General features: G+C 61.2%; 1 long non-coding RNA gene across 1 annotated transcript; it reads left to right on the forward strand.

Moving 5' to 3' along the window:
• The first annotated feature begins 1,797 nt into the window (after positions 1 to 1,797).
• Positions 1,798 to 24,758, forward strand: LOC308352079. Its single transcript, XR_013967629.1, has 3 exons — positions 1,798 to 2,044; positions 3,197 to 3,272; positions 24,561 to 24,758. It is a non-coding gene; the product is annotated as an uncharacterized lncRNA (long non-coding RNA).
• The last annotated feature ends 1,986 nt before the right edge of the window (positions 24,759 to 26,744 follow it).

Raw genomic sequence — 26,744 nt, forward strand, 5'->3', positions numbered from 1 at the left:
GACCAGCCAGTCAAAGAAGCAGCTGCCGTTCTCCTGGAGCGAGCACATAGCACCTGAGAAGAGGCTCAGAAACCTCCAGCCCTCTCCTCTGGGAGGCTGGAGAGGACAAGGGCTGGGGCACATGGGCCCCCTTTCTCGTTGGTTGGACTCCCGCTGCCCTCCCCAGCTTGCACTGTGACCAGCAAGCATCCTTCCCCAGAGCCCTTTCCCCAGGCCCTAGGATGTTTTCCCTGGGATGTTTCGGTACATAGTGAGCTCCCCATCGGACAGGGGAGAGAGAGCAGGATCCCAGGGACCTCGCTCTGTGTTCCCGCTGGTCTTCGCAGCCCTTGGCTGCTCGTGAAACTAGGTCAGCAAGCACAATTTCATTGCCGTCTTCATTCACCTCTAGGAAATAATCCGACAAGTTCAGTGGTGGAGATTCCGGGAAGAAAAAATGGCACGTGAGCCTTATATCCGGCTGCCGGGACTCAGTTCAATAAATTATGCTACATTTATGAGTCATTAAAAGCAATAAGATCGATCCACTGGCATGGAAAGTTGTCCCCGACATACTGTCAGAAAGAATGTGGTGGCCGCCCTCCATCAGGGCCTCCAGTGAGCCCCACCGCTGGCACTTGCCCCCCGTGTGGTCCCCAGACGCTGAGGAGGCCCGTGTGACTCACAGGACCCTGCAGGAATGACACATGAGTGTGACTTTTGAGGCTAGGTGGTTTCCTCCTTGCTCTCTCTTGGATTCTTCACGCGGAGGGAAGACGGCGTGAGGACGTCGACGGAGAAGAACCGAGGCCTCCGGCCAGTGGTTCAGCCTCAGCTTGCCAGGCAGGTGAGGGAACCACCCTGAGAGCAGCCCCACCTGCCCCAGCCGAGCCCTCAGATGACAGAGCCCCTAGGCTGCGCCCTCGTGAGACCCTGAACCAGAACCCCCAAGCCGAACCACTCCTGGACTCCTGACCCACGGAAACGAAGAGCATCAAGGCTGCTGTCTCGAGCCAAGAAGTTCCGAGGTGGCATCTGAACGGCGGGGAAATGGTTCGGAAATAGACACGACCCATTTCTGTCATATAGACGCGTGCTACAGCTGGTACACGCGGGAGGGAATAGGGCAAAATGGTAAAGTAACGATCCTGATGGTGGAAAGAGACGTGCTTTTATTTCCTTTTTGCTTGTCTGTATTTCCTGTTTTTCTGCAATGAATGTGTAACGGAGAAATACATATTTTTAAAAACCTATTTATCTTGGGAGGGGGGAGCACACGAGCAGGGGGAGGGACGGAGGGAGAGGGGAGAAAAAGATTCCCAAGCAGACTTCACGCTGAGCACGGAGCCTCATACGGGGCTCGATCTCACAACCCTGAGATCATGACCTGAGCCAAAACCGAGGCTCGGACGCTCAACCGGCTGAGCCACCCCAGTGTCCCGAGGAGTAAGTAAAGTTAACAAAGCAGAAACATTACACCTCATCGGCCATTTCTGCCCAGAAGCTCTGAGGCCCAGACTCTGAAGGACGGAGGTTCACAGTTAAGCTGGAAACTTCCCGACCTCGTATTCCGGTGGGATAGAAAATGGGGCCCAGAAGCCCGAGAGCCCAGCATGCCACGCCCACCCCCCCAGGCCTGGGGCCCTCAGTGCCAGCTGTGCCCCGTGCCGCACTCCCCCACACTGATGCAATGGAGCTGAGAGGTCAGCACCGTGTTGCAAGTGTTTGCTCACCGCGGGGTAGACTGGCGTGCCCTGTGGGAGGGGGGCCAGGGACCTGGGGGTAGGACGGTGTCAGGCAGTGTGGCCAGCATGTCATGCACAGAGGCAAGGAGGAAGTCAGCCTAGAGACGGCGGAGCACAGTGGGGTCGTGATGGGCACCCAGCGGCCTCCGCACGCCGCTTGCCGCTTTATGTGGATCACAGCTGACCTGGAGGCTTGGGGTTGTTGTTTAATATGGGGAAACTGAGGCCCGCGGCAGTGAAGGGGCTTCAGAGATCCCACAGCTGTCCGTGACGTGGCTGGGATTCATCCCGGGTCGGCCTGACTTCAGGTGTGCTCGCAGGTCCGTCTTCCGCACCGGATGGGGCTCCTTCAGGGCCAAGCACGCGCGGGGGTCAAGAAGGAGCCTCTGGAGCTGCTTCCAGGCTCGAAGCGTTCAGACGCCCCAGCTTCGGGGGACGGGGGGGGGGTCATGGCCACCAAGGTCTGCATTGCCCAGTGTGGCGCCAGAGGCCTGGGGCCAGGTGTCAGGGCTGCAGCCCCAAGGCCAGAGCCAAGGGAGGGTCAGGGGTAGAGTGAGAGTGAGGGAACAGGGAGCACCCCGCATCTCGGCTGGGGAGGGGGAGGCAGAGTGAAGGGATCATCCAGGACCCCGTGTGGCAGAGGAGGCGAGATACGGCTAGGGCAGGACGAGAGCATGAGGTCACCAGCCCCAAAGTCTGAAGACGGACGCTGTTCGCCGCCTGTAGGGCTTGGACAAGTCCTAATTTTCTGCATTCGGTTTCCCTGTCAGTAAAGTGGAGGTGACAGTGTGCCTCCCTCGTGGGGCTGTTGAGAGGATCCGGCAGAGGGTGCAGATAAGATCTTGGCAATCCAAGTTGTTCAATAACTCGTAGCTATTTTTGCTACCGGAGGATGCTTTGGCGCCTGGGTCAGAGTTTAGCGCACGGGCCCTCCAGCTCACGGAATCTATGGCAGGTTAAGGCCAGATGCCCAGCCTGTGCCTGCTGGTCCTTTTTGGAGCGCTCCAACGACACAGGCAGGTGGCCCCGTCTCTTCAAGGCCAGCCTTGCCCTAAAGCAGCATGGCTTATTGTCTGAAAAGAGAACATTCCAGAAAACAGTGAAGCAGGACACCCCAGGGTTAGTTCCTCCAGCAAAACAGCTATTACTTAGAAAAAAGGATCAGACTAAAGGATTCGGGAACTGGGGAGCCCGATGAGACAGTTAGAGCAAGCAGGGGAGTGCTTGAGGAAAGGAGTGGGGACTGATGGCTTGTAAGTGAGCAGTGTGCACAAACCCATTCCCACACCTGCTCCCTGTCTTGGCCCTGGGGACAGCACGCACGTCTGAACAGCAGCTGGCTGGAGGGAGGCAGGGCTCTTTGGTGTTCTGGGCTCCTGAGGGCTCGGGGCATAGCTTCCTTTATTTCAGCCTGAGATACGCTATGCCAGTTAAATGTTCTCTCTCATATCTTTTTTTTTTTTTTAATCCAGATATTTAAGAAATTCTCTGTCAGGTCCCAGGCTGATTACAGAAACATCAGAACAGAAACTTCTTCAGGGACCACAGGTGAGAAATACCCACTTTGGGGGACCTGGGGGGCTCAGTCATTAAGCATCTGCCTGCAGCTCAGGTCATGACCCCAGGGTCCTGGGATCAGGCCCGCATCAGACTCCCTGCTCAGCGGGGGGCGTCTGCTACTCCCTCTCCCACTCTCCCTGTTTGTGTTCCTTCTCTTGCTTTCTCTTTCTCTGTCAAATAAGTAAAATCTTAAAAAAAAAAATACTTTGAAAAAATTTTTAAAAATTAAAAAAAAAAAAGAAATACAGGAAATGTAGACCTTTAGAAAATTGTTTGGGAAAGTCACCATACAAATGGACAACTGCAGCCCTCAGCAAGCAAGAAAACCAACCCTTACGCGGGGTGGGGGGAGCCTAATTTCTGGAGTTGCTACGCCTCAAATGCCAAGTTCTCAACAACAACCCCAAACTACAAAGCACACAAAGAAAGAGGAAAATATGGCTCATCCACGGGAGGTAAAAAATTTAATAGAAATTTTCCCTGAGGAAGCCCAAGCATTGAAATTACTAATCAAAGACATTAAATGAAACATGTTCGATGAGCTAAAGGAAACCACAAATTCAGATCTAAAATGAGTGGGGAAAATGATGTATGAACAGACAGAGAATGACAGCGAAGAGTGGAAATTATATGAAGGTACCACGCAGAAATTCTGGAACCGAAAAGTACCATAGCTGAAATGGAATTGAAAAAAAAAATGCTAGGGGAGGGTCAACTGCAGATTTGCACAAGACAGAGTCAACGAGCATGACGGTTCGGCCACTGCACTTCCCACGCTGCCTGGCCGGAAGGCCAAAGGCCTGCGGGATGCCACCCGCAGGAGTGGCAGGAGTGTTGTGGGAGTCCCAGCAGGCGCTGAGAGATGTAAAGAGGCAGAACAAGTATTTGAAAAAATAATGGGGAACAACTTCCCAAACTTGATGAAGAACATTAATGTACACATTCGAGAAGCTCATGCTCTAAAATTCTGAGAGGAAAACGTGAGTGTAAATCTTCATGGTCCTGGGTTTGACAATGATTTTTCTTAAACATGACACCCAAACCAAAAAGAGGTAAACGGGACTTCATCCGGTTTTTAAACCCAGAATTAAAAACTTGTACAAGAAGACTCATCATCAGACGGGTGAGAAGACCCCCACAGGGTCTTCCTGGTGGGAGAAAACTTGCATACATCTTACATCAGACTGGGGTCTGGTGTGCAGGGTTTAATACGAACTCTCACAACGCAATGACAAACAACCCAACTGAAAAATGGGCAAAATATTTGAGCAGAATTTCTCTCTCTCTCTCTCTCTCTCTTTTAAGATTTTGTTTATTTATTTGAGAGAGGATGAGCAGGGGGAGGGAGAGGGGGAAGCAGACTCTCCACCGAGCAGGGAGCCCGATGTGGGGCTCGGTCCCAGGACCGCAAGATCGTGACCTGAGCCGAAGGCAGACGCCCAACCGACTGAGCCACCCAGGTGCCCCTGGAGGAGAATTTCTGCAAAGAAGACAGACAAGTGGACAGGAAGCACATGAGGAAATGCTCAACACCCCTAGTCACTCAGGAAATGAAGACCAAAGCACAGGGAAGTACCACTTCGACCCTTTGAGGGTGGCTAGGTTAAAAACGAAAGGAGGTTGTGGGGACAGGGAAACCCACAGATGTTGCTGGTGGGAACGTAGGCTGGTCCAGCCGCCGTGGAAATCCTCAGCAGGTCAGGGGCAGCGTGACCGTGGCACCCAGAGACTGCTCGCCTACGTCTATTCCCCACGGAGCCCAAACCAGGGGCTCGACAGACGCCCGCACGCCCGCATTCCAGACCGCGACATCTACGATGGCCACAGGAGGAAGCGACCTCACTCTCTGTGAGCAGGTGAGTGCGTAGACAAAGTGAGACACTCTTCCGTCCTGAAGACCGATGAAATCCCGACACGCAAGACGTGGACGACAGCATGACGCGGAGTGACCTAAGCCCGACGCAGGGACGGCTGTTCTAGGATTCCGCTTAGACAAAACGTCACGACAGACAAATTCATGGTGACCGTACACAGAACAGTGGCTCCCAGGGGAGTGCGAGGGGAGGGATGGGGAGTCACTGAGCTTCTGCCTGGGACAACGAGAAGGTTTTGGAAAAAGCGGTGATAGTTGCACAATATCGTGACGGTCATTCACGCCACTGCCTTACACACGTAAAACGTGGTTACAGTGGTGGATTTTATGTTTTATGTATTTTACCACAATGACAGAAAGAGAGAATGACTAACAAGCTGGTCTGTTTTTACTGTAAGAGCGTGTCTCTGACTCCCCCAGATGGGACCACCACGGAAGCACAGACAGCGTTCTGTGGCCTGACTACGCCTTTGTTGTCTTGAGCCACAGAATAACCCTTGGGCCCTTACGCTTTATCAGAAAGAAGAGGTTTTGCCTTTGTGGAGGGTGGGGGTCGGAGAAGGATGTCCCAAGGTGGGGGGGTGGCCTGGGCTGCCGAGTCTCCCTGCAGGGAAGACCCAGAGCCCTGTGGAGGCACGTGTCCCCATAGGGCACGAACTTCCCTGTTCTTCATCGTTCCTTCCCCCCGGGGGGGGATGTTCGCTGTGGGCAGCCCAGGCGGCCTCCCCACGAGTGAGGAGGGACAGACAAAGGTGCCTGCCCCTGCCGCTGGTGCGGGGACCGCGCGGGACCTGGGGTCATTGCCTCTGGGGAGGAGTTAGGGTGCATTCTGTGTGTAAGGAAGGAAGGCGTGCGCGGACCCGCGGTGGCTGGAGGAGTGGACAGTGGCAGACACGGCCAGTCGTGGGCCCAGGTCGCCCGCGTTACAAAGCCAGGCGTGCGGCTGGCCGGCGGTTCTTGGAGTGAGATGCATTTGGAAACGTCGGCAGAAACAGTGCACCCCTGCTGGGTCCAGGCTTTTCAGAAGAGAACGGCTCTTCTGGCTCGTCCCCTGTTTCTCCGGGCTGCACGAAGACGAGGAGGAGAAGGCGAGACCCCACCAGCTGGCTGACACCTTCTCTTGGCTGTCGCGGGAGCGAGCAGTGCGGTCCCTGCAGAGCAGACCCGGTTCCCGTTTCCGTGCATTGGTTACAGCAATGAAGCACGCCCTAAGTAGCCCCAGAAGGAGGGCGTCAACGACCAAAAACGGAGATTGGAAAGCGACTTGAAACCCTTGTGTATTCAACCCTACCAGGTACCTGATCTGTGCTCGGTCCCAGGTCACGGGAGGGACTCGTGGTTAGTCCTCCAGGGCTTAGATCTGGCAGGAGACACCAGCGAGGAAGCAGCACACGCTCATGTGGGCCGAGGAGGGTGTCTTTGGGGGCGCGCAGGACACTGACGGGGCTCCGGGCGCCCGGCACGGGGCTTCCTGGGGCTCGTTCCTACGGCGCCATGTGTGAGGGAGGTAGAAAGGGACGTTCCCCACAGAGGGACCAGCACAGCAGTGTCAGAGGCAATCGGAGAAACACGTATTTCAAGCGACTTGAGCTAACTCACATGTAGCAAGTGGGGCTGCTGTAAACAGCCTTTGGGCGAAACAGGCAATCTGGGTGGGGTTAGTGACCCTTTATAAATGAGTAACCGGGAGCGAGTGCGCTGGGGACCGAGCGTCTGGCTGGCAGCCAGAGAGGGGCTCGGAGGAGCTTGTCCTACCCTCACGTGCACAGACAGAGAAAACAAGGACAGAATCCGCGAGCTGAGCTTGCTTGTCGGGGTGCCGGACGCCCACACGTTCAGAGAACCAAGTGAGCCAAACGAAAATCAGAATTAAAGCACCAATAATGGTATGAGCAGAAATGCAGAAAATGTACAAAGAGAGCCTACGGCGAACGAGACAGACAAACACCAAACCCAATTCTTGGAAAAGCACAGTAAAGCCGCAAACACTTGATGACCTGATCAAGGGTAAAGGCACCAACGAACAACTTCAGTGACAAGAAAGGGACTTTGAAGAGTTTTACGATTATACAGAAGACTTGCTTCAATACACCTGTAAAATCTGGAGAAAACAGATGATTTTTAAAAGAATATGAAAGACCAGAACTGACTCAGGAAGACCTAGAAAAGCCTGACCAGGCGGATTAGAAGGAGAAGAAACGTAACTGATGTCAAAATCTTCCCCTAACGAAACACCAGACCCAGCAAGTTTTAAAAAACTACGGACACGGAAATGTCTGATGCAAGGTCTGGCCCATGACAAGTTGCGTGTTTTTTGTTTTTGTTTTTGTTTTTATTTGGGAGAAAAAGAGGCACAAGCCGGTGGAGGGAGCAGCGGGCAGAGGGAAAAACAGACTCTCCACCAAGCAGGGAGGCCGATGCGGGGCTCGATCCCAGGACCCTGAGATCATGACCTGAGCTGAAGGCAGATGCCTCGCCGACTGAGCCACTCAGGCGTCCCCCATGACAAGTCTTAATAGATGCTTATTTAATGAGCTGACAAGTAGACAAAACCTGTCGGGCAGGGGCTGTGTGCAAGGGATCTGGTGCTGGGACACAGCTGAGTGTTCACCAGTCTCTGGTGACAGCACAGTGACCAGAGGCAAGGAGACTACAAGGCAGAGCCCAGGAGGGACAGGGCTGCGGGGATAGTCATGACGGTCACAACCATGCACGGAATGAGCGGCACAGACACCAGCCCCAGAGAGGTCCACCATCCCTCCTGCAGCCTGCACACACGAGGTTCTGTCCCCCAAGCCTCTTACTACCCGCTGTGCCGTCCTCCCTCTGGAGGAGAGGGGACAGGACGGGCCAGCTGGAGCAGCAGCTTAGGAAGGCCTCCATGATAGCCGAGGGGTTCTTGTCAGAGTGTAGGCAGTGGGAGCAGAGGGCTGTGAACCCAGTTCGTGCTTCCAAGATCCTACTAGGACCCTGGTAGAGTTACTCTCACCTGTGGCAAAACAGTGTCTAATTAAATGGTTTGTACCCACAATATATAAAGATCTCTGGAAATTCAACAAGAAGACAACACCTAATTTTGAAAACCTCACCGAAGAATACTCAATAATATAAAAATACATACATTATTAATCAGTCAGTGAAATGAAAATTCAAACCACAGGGCACGCCCCTGCACACGGGCCAGAATGGATGAAATTTAAAAGACAGACAAAACCACGAGTCAAGGAGGATATGCAGCTACCGGGGCCCTCAGACATCGCCGGTGGGAATACAAAGGGGCACAGCTCGCTCTGGAAGGCAGCTTGGCAGTTTCTTCCAAGGCGAGATGAGGAAGTTCTCAATTATTCCGTTTACACAGAAGAGGCAAAACCGAAGGGTCAGAAAGCAGACCCGGGATTTCCAGGGTCGGGGTGTCGGAGGGGTGATTGACAGCAGGGAGGTGGGGCCAAGGGGACTTCCGGGAGATGGAGATTCTCTTCCTTGAGGGTGACGGCAGTCGGGGAACCGTCTGCATCTGACGAAGCTCCCCGGACTCTACAGTTGAAGGTGTGAATTTTATCCTCCTACCCCCGGCGCAGGAGGAAGAGCGGCGAGCGAGGCCGACGGAGCCCGGGTCTGGGGGAGGGACGGGAGGTAGGTGGGGGTGGACAGCCAGCCTGCCTCCGAGGCACGGTTCAGTCCCTCATGGCTAGTGACCGGCCTCAGACAAGTTCCTTCCCACAGACCTTGTTTCTGCACCGATCAAGCAGACCCGAGCTGCTCCCTCCTGCTCCTCGCAAAACCCACCGTTCTGCAAGATTGCTCTTACCGGGATGACAGAGCTGGGCCCGAAAGGGGTCAGGTGAGCCCGGACACCCCACCCGGTGCAGTGTCCCGACCTCAGTCCAGCTTTGCCAGAGCCAGGGCCATCTGGGTCCACCGGGCCAAGAGATCCAGGCACGGCACGCGTCTGCGCCCCGCTTCCCCTTCCCTGGGCCACGGCCAAATGTCCCCTGGAGAGCTGCACCACAAGCAGCTCTTGGGCTCTTACGAGGTCGTGTGCCCAGGAGAGCGAGACCGCATCTGCCCGGAGCCCGAGGACCCGACGGCATCCTGGCCGACGGAGGGTTTGCACTGCTCAGCTGGAGGCCAGAGCGACCTGGGAGCCATCCCCGCGACGGGGTCTGGTCCCATCGGCCCAGTGTCACAAGCCTCGGCTCTGGCCAGAGGGCGGGCGTGCTCCTGGGCCGCCCGTGCTCCCAGGTGGGGGTGGGGGCGACGCTGTTTCTAGCCCCCACGGCCCCTGCCCCTTCTTCTCACGCAGAGACCCCCGTTGCACCTGGGTCAGGAGGCGGTGCACCCAGCCCTGGGGGACGGACCGGCCAGCCTCGGCGTTCGCTGTGGCACACCCTCTTCAGTGAGAGGCCAAGGGGGAGGCCCTCGAGCAGACGTGTGGGCAGAAGTCCCGCCCTCCTTGCTTCGGAGCCTCCTGGGCCCGTTGCTATCGCTGCACTCGGGCTGCACCGTGCAGCCGTGAGGGGGTGGCGGGGAGCGTCGGCCGGGCCCACCCAGAGCTGGCGTCGGGCCGGGCTGTACGGGGCTGGGAGCCACGGGCTCCGACTGTTTATTACGTGAGATCCCAGGCCCTGCAGGTAAGCTCGGCGGTAGCCGGTATTGGGTGTGGCCGAAGGACGGGGGCTCACAAGTCGTTCCTCCCTACGGCACGTGGGAAGCAAGGTATGGGGGTGCGCGGCCGGTGGTTAATTTCAACAGGGCGGGTTCCAGAAAGCCCCGGGGGCCTGAGGCAGGAGCTGGACCGGCCTCAAGCGGAGGGAAGTCGGGCAGCAGCTGGCTGTCCGGGGGAAGGGGCCTGAGTGGAGAAGGTGAGCAGAGCAGACCCCCGCCTCCCACCCAGGCTCTGGGACCTGATTGGCCGGCCCACGTGGCTCACATCTGGTGGGGGCTCCGCACACGCCGCCCTTCACTCTGAACTAGAAACGGGGGGCGTGGGCTGTGTCTAAGGGTCGAGGCCAGCGCCCTGCTCTCCCCTCTGACTCGCTCTGGGGAACAGTGCGGCCGGCCCGTCGCGGGCACACACTGCTCGCCGCACACGTGTCCTACTCTCGGCGGCTGAACCACACTCGTGACCTTGCAGCCACCTTGGAAACGTGCGGGGCAGGTCCTTTACAACAGTGGAAGCGCACACCACTTGCTCCCAGTGAAGAAAATGACGTCCGCCTGAGAATTCCACCCAAGTCTCCAGATGTCAGGAAGCCCACAGCGTCCTCCGGGATCCCGTTCGGCGCGAGCGCTTCGTGCCGGCCTCGCCTCCCGGAACACACGGCGCTGGGAGCCGCCGGGAGCCCCTCCCTCACGAAGTCCCCCCACCCAGAAACACCGCGACCGTTGCGCCCCCGAGGGTAGGCCGAGGAGGTGCCGTGTCCCGCTATTTTGGGGACAGACAGGAACCGTTTCTAGTTTTTCCGGAACTCAGGTGCGGCATTCTGAACTTTTATTCCTCAAAGCTGGAGGCCCTGGCCTGCCTCCCCAGGACCCCCAGCCGACGACTGACTGGCACGGGGCACGACGTCCGTGCCGGCCTCCGGACGGACCACTCACCATGCTGTCCAGGCTGCAGAGTTCCTCGTGGGGAGATACCAGCCATAAGGACTGTGTGGCCAAGGAGCTGTTGATAAGGCACGATGCGCTGAAAAGAAAACATGGCAGGCTCAGGGCTCTGGATGTTAAGCCAGCGTCAGGAGACGGTCGCCCAGCAGAGCCTGTCTCGTGCAGCCAGGAGCCGATGGGGCTAGAGAGCTGGGTGGGGGCACACTGCGGGGCCAGAGGAGGATTCGGAGGGCAGCAGTGAGCCAGCAAATGGTCCAGGACTGGCGTTCAGGGATGGCCGTGGTCTGGAGCACCGTCTGGTTTTCGCGCTGATGCTCCCTCCGACGTGTCACCGCGGCACCGCTGAGCGGGGAGATGGAGGCGCGCGTGGTCGGTTTTCTGCGCGTGGAGGGTTCGGAACGGCGGGCGGGCTGCCAAGCGTCCTCCGGGCTCACAGAATGGCTTTGCTGCGGGAGGGAAGACTCCTCTCCCTCGAACCCCACGCAGAGGTCGGTGTGAGCTCGGGAACCGCCTCTGTCTCTCCCCCTACCCCCGTCTCTCTTGAAATAAATCTTGAAAAAAATACCGTATCGCTAAGATGCGCTGCCATCATCTGAGCTCCCAGACAGGCCGAGTCTTCCTGCCGGTGCAGCGTCGGCCCCGATGTCGGTGGCCGCAGGCTCCTCAGGCCGGCGGCGGCTCCAGGGCGAAGACAGCAGCGGGCCGGGCCGCGCCGCTCGGGTCTCCCCGGCACGAACATGGTCTCTGCAGCCCATGACGCCGTCTGACCGCATTTCACCCACAGGAGAACTTCCTTCAGCTCTGGAGTCGGTGCTCTCAAGTCCTGCTGCCGCCCTGTCCACTCGGCTCCCGCGAGACTCCAGACCCTTCGCTGACACCCCGGCAGCCTTCCCGGCGTCTTCCCCAGGAGCGGGGTCCGTCCCAAGACACAGGTTCTTGGCTCGTCCCCGAGACGCAGCTCCGTCTCCAGGCGCCTTCCCACGCTAGGTCTGCCGCTGCCCCCACGCGCCCCGCAGGGACCCCCACCCCACGCCCGTCCGGAGCCCCTCCGGTCTTCCGTGGGCGCTGGAGTCACCTCCCTCCGAATTCCTGTGAATGCCGATATCTTGACCCTTGGCCATAAATCGTGAATGTCTGTCACGGCGTCTAGAGTGGTGAATCCTTTCCGGAGGCTTTCGATGTACTTTTCCCAGATGACCTCGGAGGAGTTCCAGCCTGCGGTTAGCGACGGCCTTACAGACCGTATTTCAGAATAATAAGATGCGGGAGGCAGAGCGGCTCCCGGCGCCACAGGCTGTGGAGTGCACGTTGCGTCAGGCACGGAGCCAACATCCCTCTCGCCGTCCGTCTCCCGCGGAGCTGTTCGGTGACCCGCTACCTCGTCAGCGAGCGCTGCTGTTTGGAGAGGAATCCCTCCTTCCCGACCCGTAAGTGGACTCCCGTGGTGGGCTGGAGTACGCAGTCAGCCGTGTTGCAAACAGAAGTGCTTTGGGTTCCGCTTCCAGAGCGCTGGAGCAGGAGGCTGGACGTGATTTTAAGGGAGCTCGGACTGTCGGAACGGCCCACGAACGATGGCTTCGACTTGAAGTCCCAGCGGCATTCGCCCCTCCGGGAGTCAGCCCGTGCCGTGAGCGCTGAAGCCAGACACTGACCTCCCCTCTCTGGCTGTGAAAATCCTGGCCGGCATCGGCTCCCGGCACAAGGCTGCCGCATCTGCACCGAGCGTCTGTTGCTGGACGTAGTCCCCTTCCCGACTCAGCCAGATCTGCTGACTTGCTACCGCTTCTCGTCAGCCCCCGCCGCTCCCCCGTGAGATGCTTCTTTCCTTAAACCGCATGAACCCGCCTCTGCGGGCTCCCAGCTTTTCCTCTGCAGCCTCCTCGCCTCTCTCCGCCTTCACAGAACCGCGGGAAGTCGGGGCCTTGCTCTGCGTGAGGCCTTGGTGGCCGGGGGTGTCGTGGCCGGCTTGGTCATCCGTCCCGATGACCAAGGCTGTTCCGCTCCCTCACCAGCCCTGTGCTCCCCGGAGTGGACGTGCGAGGTCCTTCAAGAACTCCTCTCTGCCTTCCCAAGCTGGCTCACTGTTTGGTGCCCAAGGCCTCGCTTTGGGACGATCTCGGCTTTCGACCCACCTTCCTCACTAAGCTCAATTGTTTCTAGCTTCTGAGTTAGAGCGAGAGACGCCTGCCTCTTCCTTGTACAAGTAGGGGCCACTGTAGGGCCGTTAATTGGCCTCATTTCAGTCTTGCGTCTCAGGGAACAGGGAGGCCCGAGGCAGGGGAGAGTGATGGCGGTGGCCGGAGCCGTCAGAACACGCCTGGGGACCGGGTTCACCATCTTACACGGGCGCCGTTGACAGTTACAACTCGAACGTCGAAGAGCACTGGTCACAGATCGCCGCACGGACACGTTAATCACCAAAAAGTTTGAAATCTCACAACAATTATTAGAATGTGACCCGGAGACATGACGTGAGCAAGTGCTGTTGGGAAAAATGCTGCCAGGAGACTTGCTTGAATGGAATTGCGACACACCCTCGGTTTCCAAAAATCTCTATGATAATGCGCCAAGTCCACCAAAGCGAGCGCGCCTGTTGTGGGCTACGCTAGGGCGAGAGCGACACTCAGAGATTCTGGTGGCCGGTCCATGAAAACGGACACTGACCCTGGGTCCCGGAAGGCCATTGTGGCCCCCCGGTCAGCACGGCGGCATGTTGGGGTGAGGTGGCCTCCATCTGCCTCCCACCTGTTCTGCTCGTTCCCTCGACCCCTCGGAGGTCCCGGCTGTGGGGCTGGAGTGGATTTACTTAGCTGCTGGAAGAACTGTCACGTGGTCCCTGGACCTATAGGATTTGTAACAAGAATGGCCAGGTGCAAGTCCCCGAAACTGCTGCACGCGCACCCCTGCACACGCACACTCACGTGCACACCCACACCCACACGCACACACACACCTTCACATGCACACTCATCCCCACTCACACGTGCACACGCACTCCCCTGCCCACCCGTGCATGCATGCACACACCCTCACAAGGCGCTCATCCCCATGCATGCACTCACACACACACACACAGGTGCACACACCCACCAGCCAGAAGAAAAGCATCCGTCCTGAGAAGAACGACAGAAACTGTTGCTTTCTTAGAGACCTGAAGGTTCAGAGTGGCGGGTCGCAGCCTGTCACCGTGAAAGTCTCCAGTCTGGTCCCCACGCAGGCCAATGGGACCAGGATGGGGGACGGCAGGCCACACAGACAAGTCCAGCTGCCGTGGACGCAGCTCCTTCCCGAGCAGACAGGCGGTGCTCACGGCGGGCGGCTATGGACACGGCAGATCCACCGTTACGGCCTGAGCGCGTCCCCGAAGTTCCTGTACTGAAGCTCTCCCCCACGTGACGGTGTTTGCAGGTGATCTGGGTTAGGCGAGGTCATGACATCGGTGGGAGCGCGCACTCTCCCCACGGCGGCTCGGACGGCGTCTGCCAGGAGGACAGTCTCACCAGAACCCAGCCCTGCTGGTGCCCCAACCTCAGACCCCCAGCCTCAGAACAGGCAGACGCCTCGGGGAGGAAGAACAGGGAGGGCTGAGCTCACACGAGACCTGGGCTCTCGGCGTTGCCGTATGACGCCCGGGGCTGGATGCAGCGGAGCCAGGAGGGACAGGAGCCTGGGTGTGTGGGGGCGACCCGTGCTCTCTAGCAGAGGTCAGGGGCCCGCCGCGGCAGTGACGTCTGGGGGGGCCCAGGGGTCTGGGACACGCCGGGACAATCACTGCAAAGTGACAAACGATGGTGCCACCGTCTGTCAGCAGAGAAGGTGCACCTCGTCACAGGGCCTCCTCAGATGGGGGAGGCCGCCTACTGTGCGCTTGGCAACAGCCGTTCAGCTCCCTTGCCGAACGGAACAGAGGCCGACGGTTCAAGCACAGCCAGGGCAAGAAAGTGGTCTGTGTCGGGTCCCGATGATGCCACAGCTGGCCGCGACCGGGAGGCCCTGAGATGGGACACAGAGATGGGACACAGAGCAGAATGCGGTCAGGGCCCGCGAGGGGAGGGTCAGAGAGCAGAACGGGACCATGCACCTCGGTAGAGAACCAGCCACCGCCGCACACCACTGGGCCCTGGGAGAGACGGAGCAGCCGACCGCGGAACACCGAGCGCCCGTGTGGTCAGAATGACCTGGCACGAGCTGGGTGCCACGGGGCCCACGGAATCATCAGACCAGGGGCCCAGTGGCCGTCCCCCCTAGACAGAGGCAGCTCATCTGGAATCAGAGTTAAGGTCAGCTGCAGGAACGGTGGCCCAGACCTGCCGTCACCTAGTGCCTTACAGGGAGGCCCCGTGCCTCTCCTTGGGCTCAGACCCGCGTCCCTCGCGGCACGGATCCCTGCGCCCAGCTGCCGGAGGCGTGGAGAACCTGGCAGATGCTGGCTCGTGGCCAGGTCCGTTCACCGTCGGTGCAAGCTGGAAACGCGCAAGAGCCCCACTCTGGGGCAGCCCGGGGGCCATGGGAGGACAGACCCTCCCGAGGGTCAGCGTTCTGGACACGGCATGTGGTTATTCACTTTGTGCGCAGAGAGACAAGGTTGAAGGAAAGGTGTCCACAGACCCATGGGCAGAGTGAGGAACAGCCTACAGGCACCAGGTCATAAGCTGGGGCTTACCCACCGCCAGGAGTCAGGTGCCACAGAAGAGGCCACAAGTGACTGGGTGGAGGGGATGTGGGTGGCTGCTCAGGTCAGCTCAGGTTTGCCCAACGCCCTCCTAACGAGGAAGTGTGGCGCAGGCACTGAGTCCGCATGCACACCCCGGGCTCAGGGCGGGAGGAGTATCACGTCCAGCCTTGGGACCACCTGCAGACGAGGGGGCTGTAGCCCACCTCACTGAGCCTCGACTATAGGTATCCCCACAATCCTGGGCCACAGCCGGTGTGGCCCTCCCCTGTTCGGCCCTGCACTGCCTCCCAAGCTCTGCGGAGAGCACTCCCTCCGGAAGCCACTCTCCCGGAATCCCCACTCTCTGCCTCCGCATCCAGGGAGCCTGGCCTAAAACAGACACGGGATACTGACCCTTGCGCACGGACCAGGCCCGGCCCTGGGTGGTGGCTGGGGGAGTGATGGCATGGCCCCTGGCTCTGCTCCTTTAAGCACCCAATGCCCTGCAGCGAAACCTTCCTGCTGGGAATTCCTGCAGCGGCCCCATCTCTCCCAAGCCCTGACAGCGCGGTCCTGTGCCCTCACCCACTAACGGTCGTGACGGAGGCCCTGACTGTTCCGTTTCCATCCTGGCCCCGTGTGATCTCTGTGGCACTCAGCACCTGGCGTCCTCTTCGAGAAGCATACACTGAGTCATAGAACTACCTGATCAGGTGCCTCAGGGGATTCAGGGCTAGGACCCTCGGAAGCCGGAGACCCAGATGAGTAACACTGGCCTCGGACGAGGCTCCCTCTGTGCTCTTTTCTCTTCCCCGGCCTCCCCCAAGCCTGCTACGCACAGAGGGCCGGGTGATGAGGGCACGAGGGATTTCCAGGCACGGCCCCAGCAACAGCCGAGGCTACAGCTGGACGCAGGGTGCAGGGAAGGGCGCCGAACCTGGGGCAGCCAGAGCGAGGCGGTGGGCACGGCGCAGGAGGCTGGAGTGTGGGTTGCCCGCTGAGAGTCTGGCTCTACGCCCCAGCTCTAGAAGCATCCGTGCAGGGGGCAGGTACATCTGCGTCTGCACGTGTGACCCACTCTGCGAGCACTGAGGAGGGCAGGACAGCCGGCACAGCCGCGTGAAGGCGTGAGGACAGGAAGGCAGGACTGCTTGGGGCCCAGTGGCCCTAGGTCCTTTCCAGGAGACCCAGAGGGCCAAGAGGCACAGGGCAGGGACGTGTCTAGCTGGAACTCATGGGGAAGGGCTCTCCTTTCCCTCTGGTTGTAGACAGGCCCACCCAAGGGGCCGCATGGTAACTCCTGGGCTCACAGCAGCTTGTCTGTCCACTCTGGGGCCATATGCTCTCCCCTCCGGGGGAGGACGGCTGTAATGACCAGGATGCACGGAGCTGGCCAGACGGGGGCACCGGGCACTAGCAGGGGCCAAAGGCAAGGTAGGGCGGCAGAAGCATAGGAGGCGGAACCAGGCATGGGGGTGGGTGTTCAGGGCCAGGTCACCTGACTACGGGCCCTGCCGTGGCGTCCCTGGCTCATGGGCCGGTGGCCACCGTCTCTTGTTCTGGCATTGGCCAGCTCACGGGTTCTTGTGCCAATCCAGGGCCACACCACGGACCATAGCTCCCTCTAGGCTGCGGAGACCCAGGAGCCCGGGCCGGAGCTGGAGCTGAGCTCCATGCCCGCTCCGGAGGACGAGTGTTAAGAGGAATTCCAGGAGACTCTTCGGGTGGGCAGGGCCCCGGCTTGGAGCTGGGGGGAGAGAAGAGCCAGGGAGATGCTCGCAGCTGTGGAAAGACACTGGTGCCCATCACCGCTGGTCCGGGGCTAGTCTCCTGGAGACGGGGCTGTACTTTGAAGCCCGTTACACCTGCTCCTAAAAAGAGCAAGTCCGTTTGAAACTCTGCTGGGTGAGGCCGACGCCCAGGCACATGGACCCAGAGGCCATTTCCAAAGCTCTCCAGCGGCACACAGACCTGCTGCGCCTGGGGTTCCAGGGAAAGGGCGCACATGGCGGCCACCCCCTCTCTGGGGAAGCATTCCATTGAGTTGTGCGGGTCCCGGGACCGCAGGGCGGGGTGTCCACCGTGCTGTCTGCACAGGGGCCGTCCCCCAGCGCACACCTCTGAGCCTGAGGCCTAGCGGTGGCTTGGGGGGGACCCTGCTGCCCGCCCCCGACGATGTGCAAAGTGGGGCTGTGAGGGGGCAGGGGCGGGGTCACAGAGGACAGAGGCTCGCTGAGCTCAGGACACACCCCTCGGGGCAGAACCGGAGGCTCCGCTATCCGGAACCCAGCGTCCGGCCGGCCGACGTTTGCTCACGCGATGCTGTCGTTTCTAAGTAGTGAACAGCTGACCGCCCGTGGGGGGTTGAGCGTGTGTCTGTCGTCACGGGAACACCCAGCATTTCTTCGTCACCCGCTGAAGTCACCGGCCACTGGTGGGCCTCTTGGGCGCTCCTCTAACGGCCAGCTGTCGCCCGTTCCATCGGACTTCTTGTTTACGGCTGTGCGCCGCAGTTCTCTGTAGTGTATCCACGGGCACCGTGCCACAGGTGCCCTCCTGCAGGGGCCGGAGATGGGGCGGGGGAGGCCGGCACTACCCCCTGCCTGCCCACCTCAATGCATGTGCCAGACCGAGCATCCCCCTGCGGGCTCCGGGCCGGCCCTCCGCAGGCTGGGGGGAGTCCGTCTGTGGGTAAATGATGTCATTCTTGGCAAGGTGACCGGTCCCGCGTGCGGATCCTGCATCCTCTGGAAAAGACCGTGTCATGGGGGTGGGGGGCGCGCAAGCCTTCCCTCACCAGGACGCTTGCAGGACCATTTGGAACCTCTGTTCGTCGGGGAAGCGCGGCGATTCCGGAAAGTGCGCACGTGATGTGGCACGAGGCTCCCTCCCTGCTCGGGCCTGGGAGCCTCCCTAGGAGGTGTGCTGGGGGCTCACACCGGCACAGCAGCCCTGGGGGCCCTTTACATGGAGGGGACTGAGGTCTGCAGGCTGCAGGCTGGGGAAGGCCTCCCTGCTGGAGCGGGGAGAGCAGGCTGGAGACAGAGGCCTGGGAGCCGCCGCAGCAGGGGAGGAGGAGGAGAAGGCAGCCGTGGGATGTGGGGACGGGGCCCTTCAGCCCCAGGTTCCCGGCTCAGTTCGGCTCTGGGGCAGCACCGGGCTTTAATTTTCTCTGGGACAAAGCAGGGGTCTGCTGGGCCTCCCAGGCAGGAAGCACAGACACCACCCCGTGGGGCAGTCAGTGACCCGCCTGGGCCGGGCAGCACTGCAGCTGGAGGGGGAGGCCCCCCCTCCTGGATGGCAGTGTCAGGAGCACCCAGAGCCTTGGGACATCTCGGACTGCAGCCGCCGCAGGAGCTCCTGGTCCCGAGAGTCCCCGGCTGATCTACCTCTGGCCACACCTCTGAGAAGTCTCCACGCCCATCCTACGGGACACACGCTGCTCTGACCCCTTTCGCAGACCAGGCAGGCCAGACCAGAGTCACTCGGCCGCAGCGGGCCTCACGGGAGCCCTTGTGGGGGCCACCTCTGGGCCCACTACTTAAGAAAGAACTCATGGCCAGGCCTCTAAATCTGGGCCTGTCCTGCTCTGTCTGGCTCTGTTCAGTTCTGTCCCTCTCTGTCCGACTCTGTCGCACTCTGTCTGGCTCTGTCCCGCTTTGGGCCAGTTCTGCAGAAGCACAGGGAAGGTGGCCTGTGCCTCTCTGTCCCAGTCCTGCTGCCACAGGAGTACACATGGGCCTGGCCAGGTGCTGGTCCCCTCGGCCTGCTCCTGCCCCAAGCTGCCCCAGACACTGCTGCCTCCCACCGCTGCTCTGACCAAAGGGCGGGGACACAGGCCAGGTGCTTGCCCTCCGGGCCTCTCCAGCCAGCCCCCCACACCCCCCCCCATCCTGCCGGCCCCTGGAGGGGACAGCTGGGCTGTGTGCATGGCCAGTGGCTCCCGGCTGAGGGGCCCCGCGCAGCCTCACCCTACTTCTGCGCCACTCCTTCTGCGGGGCATCGACCCCTGGCTCTGGGGGCTCTGCTGTACAGAACCCAGAACTGAATCTTGTGTCCCCGAATTCATGTCAGAAGCCCTACCCCCCAGCATGACGGTGAGGAGGCCGGCCTTTTGGAGGCTACGAGGGCTGGATGGGGTCACGAGGGGGGGCCCTGAGAGGAGGACACCAGAGCCCCTGTCTCTCTGCCGGGGAAGGCGGCCTTCCTCACTGGAGGCCAACCCTGCGGGCGCCGACCCACACCTCCACTCTCTGGAGCTGTTAAGAAGCCCGGTTGTTGAACCCCCTCAGTGGATGACATGAGGTTCCGGCTCCCCCAGCGAGGATGGGACCCCCCACCAGCTTTCTTCCGGGAAAGTGCTCCCCAGAGCCACCCTGCTTGCCTGTGGAGCCCCCTCCTTCCTGCCCCCCCCCCGAGTGTGGACCAGCATAGAGGAGGGAGGGAGTCGCGCATGGACGCGTCCCAGGGGGTTCCGAGGGGTGGCTCCAGGCCAAAGGAAGGCGCCTGCCGCGGGGGGGGGGGGTGCGCAGGTGGTCCCGGGCTGGGCTGGGGGCGCAGGCAGACGCAGTCCTGCCCCCAGGGACCAGCAGAGGCACCGGGAAGGCCAGGCCATGAGGAGAGGGGTGACGGCGGAGGGGTGACTGCCCGCTAGGGTCGGGGGGTCTATGTAGGCACCAGAGCCACCTGCGAGCTGCGGAGGAGCAGAGCCAGGTTCCCTGCGAAGCCACCGGAAGGCTCTGGTCCCGGGAGCCCGAGGTGGAGACAGCCACGCTGAACCCTTTGGGTCCCCTTCAGACGCGTGCTCCAGGGCAAACATGGGCATGGGCATGGGGTGGGGTGGGGGGACGCAGGGCTGGAGCCACACCTCAGCTCCTTTGGGGGGACCTGACCCCAGGCCAGCCTCCCCACCGCACCAAGACGCGGGTCTTCTGCCCAGCCCCTTGCCTCCCTGCATGGCCGCGGCCGCCTGGCTCACTGACCCTAGAGGACAGCGCACACGAGGCTGGGACGCGTGGAAAAACCGCAATACTCATGCTGCCTCTGGTGACACCTTTGTATTTTGTTCTTCCCACTTTTTTGCGGGAATTCGATTCTTTAGATTTTGCACAAAAATATCATTTATCTTGATGACTGATGTTTTTGATGCCTCCCTCGGCGCTTGGCCTGGGGCTCTGGAGTCGGCCCTGGCTCCCGGCCTGGGACCAGCAGCCTGGCACCTGGGGGGCACCATGTCCACCGGCTCAAAGGGGCGGGGGGAGGACAACCCCCGAGTCTGAGTCTGCAAACGGGGTCCCCGAGCCAGCTCCATACAGCAGGCCCCAGGCCCTGACACTCACAGTCACCGAGACGCCACCTCCCTTCTTCCCAGGTAGCCTCCTGGGGGCCCACCTTGGGCAGGATTTCTCATCCAGACTGCAGCCACCCCACCAGCAGATGTGGGACTTGGTTGAGGCCTGGGCCCATCTCGCTACCCCTGGCTGCAGGCGCCCTGGCTCGGGCCGGTTGTTTTTCCTCTAACATCATCAGCTCAGCCGGGAGCAGAACCAGCTCTGTGTTTGTGCTGACCTCGTCAAGTCACAGAAGGAGAAGTGAAGACATGTGAGGAGGAGACCATGCCAAAGGGACCGGATCCCGGCCCTCTCCCCGACCTCCCCGGATCTGCCTGGGTCCCTGGTCCGGGGCTACAGGCGTGACCCACACCCTACTCCCCCCGCCCTTGGCACCAGCTCTGTCTCCTTGCTCACTGCCTGGGCACAGGGCTGGCTGTAAGGACGTGTGGATTTCTGTCGTGGAAAAACTATGTTCTCTGCTCCTCGCCAGAAGCCACGGTCCTCCTTCCGGAGGGATTTCTGGGAAGAAGTGTGGTGTCTCGAGCCTGTCACAGTTCCCGTTGAGGGCTGCCTCACGGTTCTGCCCCGAGACCCCGGGTCCCCAACCCCCGAGCGGGGGCTCCAAATTCCCCAGACCCCCCAGCCCGCGGTTGCACGCCAGACCTCCGGCAGCCTGCTTTCCAGGTCACGGGGCTGGAGCCCGAGCAGCAGAAGAGGCCCGGGTCTGCTGGGAAGAAGGGGCCTCCCTGCCGGACGGGTTCCGCGCCCTGGGCTCCCTCCCCTGTGCGCCCCCCCTAAGGAGCTTGTGCGTGGAGTCTGATTCTGGGAAGCCCGGGCTCATCCGTGCCGAGCAGACCACAGCCTGCACTTCTGAGGAAGCCCACGAGCGGGTGCGTTACCTTTTCCTTCTTGGTGACGTCCATCCTGGCTCTGTCATCCAGCATTTGTGCAGTGGCCCGCTCAGGTGAGCTGGGACCCCTCAGCGCTCCCCGACAGCTCCCGCAGCAGAAAGGCCCCAAGCCGAGGAAGGACCCGAAGGAAGCCTCTGGTCCGCCTCGCCGCCGGCTTCTGGCTTGAGCTTCAGGCATAGAGTTTCCTCCTTTTCATCGTTGACCAGCAGGCCGGGGAGGCTTCTCTTCGGGGACGCAGCTGGGACCCTTCCCCACCAAGGCCCGTCCAGCCGCTGCTGGAGGCCGGGGCTGGCCAGAGCAGGTCAGCCTTCTCTCCGGGCTGTGCTGAGCTCTGGGGCACGGTGTCCTCTGGACAGACTCAGCAGAAAGGGTCTGCTCCCCTGCCGCGGCCAGGGACAACTCTTGAGTAATTAGGTTGTTGGTGACTGTGTCCCCCTCGCACCCCAACCTGCTTTCCCCGGGCTCCGGGCCACCCAGCACTTCCTGCTCCAACCAGGTGTGGAGTGGGGAGTCCCCCCACAGGGCCTTCTGTGCTCCCCGACGGGGCCTGCGCTGCCATGGCAACCAGGAGCAGGGCCCCCGCGCTGGCGGCCTCCGGCCTCTGCAGGGCTGACCATCCTGTCATTAGAGCTGCCATGCAGAAAACTGGGCTGATGGCAAAGGCCCCCACCCCCATCACCATAGCGACGGCCCGGTCGCCCTGTCACCTGGACTTCGCCACCTGTCCAGTTCCCAGGGCAGGGTCACGGGGTCTTCCGAAGTCACGTCCTAAGGAGCAGAGGGTCCTGCGAGTGTGGAATCTAGAGGAAGGGGTACTCGTGGCTTGGCCCCCCGTAAGCGCTGGGCTGCCCTCCCTGCCAACCTGAGCCAGAGCGTTGGCCCGCACGGAACAGAGGCCCTGGGGCCTCAACTCAGGACACGTGCACACCCACTGGTACCCCGGGAACCCAGCGGAGGCCGGGTGCCGGAGCAGCCATCGGGAACAAACGGTGGGAGACCAAGGACCATCTCGACCGGAGTCTCTGGCCTCAGCCTCAGAAGTCTGGCACGTTGTGTCCTCACAGCGCGTCTCAGCACCAGCACACGGGGAGCACAGGCCTGGCCAGGGTCCGCTGCAGGGGAAAGTGTGGGAACAGAGCCCAGCAGGGTCGGGACCAAGCCCGGGGCCCAGCAGAGGGAGCGAGAAGCAGTGGCCGGTGAGACTCTCCAGATGTGTGTGTGGTCCCATTTCAAGCCAGTGTCCTCCCAATGGTCACCTGGGCCACTCCTCTTCTTCACATGCACGTGTTTCTTCCAGATGATTCCTAGAGGCTGAACCGCCAGATGAAGCGCTCTGCGTACCCTACACTCGGGCGGCCGAGAGCATAGGCTCCCTCGATGGCTCCAACTCATTAGCCCTCCCCCCGACATCAGGAGCTGGGCTCCGTGCTGGCCCATCCTTGAGACTGTAAACCTTGACAGTTTTGGGCTGACCTGTCCGCCGTCTCATCGTCGTTCAAAGCGCCGGGTCCTTTCCATCTGCTCCCTGGTTATTTGCATTTTTCTCTAAGGATGATTTGTTTATACTTTTTAACCATTTTGTTATGGAATCGTCTTTTATTTTTCAATTCGTAGGATGGGTTTTTGTATGTTCCATTTTTTTAAAAAGATTTCATTTATTTATTTGACAGACAGAGATCATAAGTAGGCAGAGAGAGAGGGGAAGCAGGCTCTCCGCTGAGCACAGCCCGATGCGGGGCTTGATCCCAGGACCCTGAGACCATGACCATTTGCAATACCTACTAATCCCTACTAACCCCTCGTCAAATGCATGTGGCGTCTCCCGCAGTGCCTCCTAAGCCCCGACTTGATCACTGGGGTCTTCCTCACGCGGACGTGTGTCCTTCTTACGAATTTCAGTCTTGGCGTTCTTGTTCTGCGACTCATGTCTTATTAAGAAAAACATTTCCCATCCCAAACTGGAAAAATGCTTTCTCACATTGCCTTCTAATATTTTTTTCTTTTTTTTTTTTACATCTTTCCTGTTCAGCACTTTGGTCCTTCTGCAACTTGTTTTCATGTGTGGTCTGAGGTACGGTGTTCTTATCTGTTGGGTGGGTGATCATTTCTCCACTGATGGGTACCGTTGGCGGCACAGCGCGGGTCCCCCAGTGTTTGGTTTCTTTATTGTAAGGGAACGGCTTGGCTCTGGTCATCTTGCCGGAGTAGCCACCGGCTATGAAGTCAGGTCTGGAACCACAGCTAAGCTGACCCTGTCACATGACTGTGCTCCTCTGGGACCAGAGGACAGACTGGCGACCAGCTCAGAGACCACATCCTGCTGTCTCACCATCTGCCTGTGAGGCGGTCGGGACGCTTTCCCCTAGTCTCCAGTTCTGTGATGTGAGGCTTTCTGCCCGTGCCCTGTGGGGTGTGCCTGCTGTCTGGAGTGGGCTCGCAGTGAGCAGAGATGCTGTGATTTTGGGGGGCAGGCAACTGTCCCCTTTTGTTTGGATGCTGTCCTTGGCGGGGCACAGGACAAGGGGTGGCCCTTTTGGGTGCTCTTTCTTTGCTATCAGTAACAAATTGTCTGAAGGTAAGTGTGGCTCTCGTGCTCGGCCTGGCCTCAGCTCTGCTGGCGTGCAGGACGTCTGTCTGTCCATTTGTTAGGCCCACGTCGGTAGACGGGGGCGACCGGTGGATGGACCTAGGACATCCTGGGGTCCTGGGAGACAGCCCCAACCGCGGACCGCCCAGGGACCACCGCCGGGCACCCGTCTGGCAGTCAGTTTGTGGCTTCAGGGTGCTGCTGGGGACCTCCGTCTGTCATCTGCTGGGCTTGTGCAGAAAGCAGCCGTCTGTCCTTATCTGACCTGTCTCCAGCACAGAAATGACGACGTGGTTTCTCGCCCCTTGCAGGCATTCCGAATGCTTCTTGAGAGAGCACAGTGCTCCGCTGGCTAACGATGATACAATCCAGGCCTGTCGCTGGAATGTCGCAACCCTGGGACCCACGCCTCGGAAAACAGCGACAGGAGCCCACGCGCTGGCCGTTCCAGGCCTCCGTCTCTCCCCGCCGGCCCCTCCTCACTTTAGTAAAACTGCGCTCTGCCCCCCTACCCTTTCCTCCCCGTCCGGCCCTTCTTCCCTGGGCGAAGAGCCGGGCTTCCTTCCCCTCCCAGCTCCGCCGCGGCCACGCGCACTCCGAGCTCGCGCGGCTGGAACTTGCTCCCAAACCGGACGGGTGTCCCTCCGGCCGCGTCCTTGACCACAAGCCTCTCCTCCCTGCTGGAACTCAGGGGGACTCGGCCTCCCGCACGCGACCTGCCGCGCACTCCGGGCGGCAGCGCAGGAGGCACCGTGGCGCGCAGCCGTCCGCGCGCCGTGTCCTCGCTCAGAGACGGAGCCCCTGCTCCGCTCGTCCGCGTCCCCCGCCCGACCTCCGGCTGAGCGGGCGAACGTTCTCCCCGACCCCACACCCTCCGTGAGTCGCCCCGAGGAAGGCGCGGGGGGCACGAGGGGCGCCCGTCCTCACACCGCCCGCGCGAGGCACGGAGCCTGCCGCTCGGGGAGCGAGCCGGGGCGCGGGCAGGGCCGGGCGGGCCGGCGGCGGGCGCGGTCTGGCGCTGGTCCCCGCGCGGGAGGTCGCTGCGGCCGGGCGGCTGGAGGGACGCGCCGCAGGCCTGAGGGAGCAGGCACAGCGCCGGCCTCTGCTCGCGGCCCGCTGCCCCCCGACAGACCGGCCGCCCCTCGCGCCCGGCGGGCAGACGCCGAGAGGCGCAGGCCCTGGGGCGGCCTCCGGGGGGGAGACCGCGCCCTCGGCGGACCCTGCGGGCGGCGGAACCTGGGAGCCACCCACTGCCCCGACCCCCGCCGATCCCGCGCCCTCCTCCCGGGGGGCGGGCGGGGCGCCGCCGGGAGCGGGAGCGGAGCGGGGCTGGGGGGCTCTCCCGGGCTCCCCGCGCCCCTCCCGGGCCGGGCAGCATCTCCGCCGGTTCTGCGCGGCTGCGGCTCTTCGCCGGCGGAGGGTTTGCCACGCGCGCACTGGGCCACGCGCGCACTGGGCCACGCGCGCACTGGGCCACGCGCGCACTGGGCCACGCGCGCACTGGGCCACGCGCGCACTGGGCCACGCGGTGCGACGCTGCACGCTCCGCCGGAAGCCGCCCCCGCCCGCCCCGGACTTCCGGCGACCCCGCGCTTCTCCGGGCGCCAACGCCCCCGCGTCCTCCGCTCGGCTCGGCCTGGACGGCCCACCGTGGGGGCTGCTGGATTGGCGGAGCCTCGGGTCACGTGCGCCGACCTGGAACCCAGTTGCTGAGATCTCTGGGTGCCCACGTGCTAGCGGCGGGCTGGGGGCACTGAGAGGGGGGCACAAGGGGAGGGGTGACTAGCGTCGGGGAGGGCTGGGGCACCCAGTGGGGGGTGCAGGGGGAGGAGGTGCTCGGCGTCGGGGGAGGGCCGGGGCGCTCAGAGCCGGGCTCAAGGGCACAGGGAAGGCCAGGGAGCCCTCAGCGGTGGGGGCACTTTAGGCCCAGCTGGGGAGGAGGACTAGGCTCGGTTTTCAGAGTGAGGCGCAAGGGGGCTGGGGGGAGGGGAGCAGGCCCGGAAGGAAGTGCTAGCCGTTCTCCAAGGGACTCACATGCGGGTCTCCAGAGGGCTAAATGGAAGGGGGTTTCGCAGGGGCAGGGGTGGCTAGAGGGCGGGGTTCATAGGGGGTATGGGGGTGGGAGAGGGCCTCAGGGGGGCCCTTGGCATGTGTGGGAGCTTAGGGAGCTCCAGGAAGGGGGAGCTCAGCCCCTCTGCTTTTCAGATCCTTCCTGACCACTTCTCCTTTGTGGTAACTCCCATCCTACTTTTTATTCCTGGAAGTCCTGGAGACCAGCTGCCAGTGGGGCCCAGATTCCGGTCTTGCAGGGCTCTCCCTACCCCTTGGTCCCCTTCCTTCTCTGCAGACTTTCTCCTCCTTCCTGTGCAGGGCAGCCCCTCAAAAGGTCGAGCCCCCCGGCCTTTAGACATGACCTTGGGACATGACCACAAGTCCAGCCTGGGCTACACATCCATCCCTAGTGTCTGAGCTGGTGAGGGGTCTCAGGGTACAAC

Source organism: Martes martes (genome assembly GCF_963455335.1).
Source record: "Martes martes genome assembly, chromosome: 11".
In the NCBI taxonomy this organism is placed as follows: domain Eukaryota; kingdom Metazoa; phylum Chordata; class Mammalia; order Carnivora; family Mustelidae; genus Martes; species Martes martes.